Here is a 1,477-nt window from a genome sequence, read left to right as displayed (position 1 = left end):
ATATTATCTTTTAAAGTAGATTTCAACATGTCAAGTAGAATTATATTGATCTAATTATCTAATACATCAACGAATGTATGAAGTGTTGATAGTAATTGGTGTAAGTACAAAAAGGCACGACTATCGATTTTCTTTTGTTGGTCTGTTTTGTTTGTTTTTTTTTTTTTGGGGGTTTTTTTTTTTTTTTTTTTGTTGTTGTTGTTGTTGTTGTTGTTGTTGTTTTGTTTTTGATTTTTTTGATTTTTTAATATTTTTTTTTTGTATGTTTTTTTTTCCAGATTAATGATAACGTATGGAGTTTGAACTCGTCTAAAACTTTAACTATCGGGTGTCGTCTAGCCAAAGTTACCTTTTTATGTTCCTCACATAATAATAATATTTTGATGTTGATTTTTCAGTAGTAAAAACAATACCATTGCTTTTTTTTAAAATGATCACTTAAAGAATGTTATTCCTTTATTACTGTACATATTAGAATAATTTGTTCAGAAATGATATGGTTATTGGCCAGTCCAGGCCTAAAATAAACTATCGAAAAACTTTATGAAATTTTCAAGGGGATTTGTAAGGATTCTCGTTAAATACAACCGTCACCAAATTGATCTTAGAGTCAAGAGATAAAACTGAGCCCGCTGATATTTTAAACACATTTATTGTTCACTAAATATTATGATGGCTTCAATTCCAACTTCATCTTCGAGAATGCCCTCTCACCACCCTTCCCACCCTTAAAACATTATTGATATAAACACACACTTTTAAATAATAATAATAACAATAATAACAATATAATAATAATAATAATAATAATAATAATAATAATAATAATAATAATAATAATAACAATAATAATAATAATAATAATAATAATAATAATAATAATAATAATAATAATAATAATAATAATGATAATAATAATAATATTAATAATAATAATAATAGTAATAATAATAAGGATGATGATGATGCTGTTCATCATCATCATCATCATCATCATCATCACCATCATCAACATTATAAAAATAATGTCATTAAATATAATGTGTGATTTTAAAAGGGAAAACCTAGAGTATGTATACAGAGCAATATCCACTTAACGTGCTCAAAGCGCCTTACAAGTGGTCCCTAGCCCAACAACAACACTTAACATGCAAACGAAAAATGACGCTGTTTGGCGATATTGCATTTATTTCCGATGGAGATAACGGTGTTAGGCCATGTACTCATGTTACACCTGAGTTCGTAAGAGAATGTGGGTAAAGAGCCTTTTCTAAGGAATCAACTATGCACCACTCATAGCGGGACTCGATCCCTGGACCTTGGGATTTGAAGGCGAGTGTCATACCACTAGATCACATAGTCGCTCAAACAAATAAATTTCATGAAATTTTGAACCACTATAGAGATTATATAAATAGTTATCACAATAAATAGTACACCCTTTTTTCTCTGCATTTCACTCCTGACTACTTCTCTA

The sequence above is a fragment of the Berghia stephanieae genome, chromosome 4, assembly GCF_034508935.2.
Source record: "Berghia stephanieae isolate SIO BIC M18660-M18661 chromosome 4, UCSD_Bste_1.3, whole genome shotgun sequence".
NCBI classification, from domain to species: domain Eukaryota; kingdom Metazoa; phylum Mollusca; class Gastropoda; order Nudibranchia; family Aeolidiidae; genus Berghia; species Berghia stephanieae.
This window is presented reverse-complemented; position numbering follows the sequence as displayed.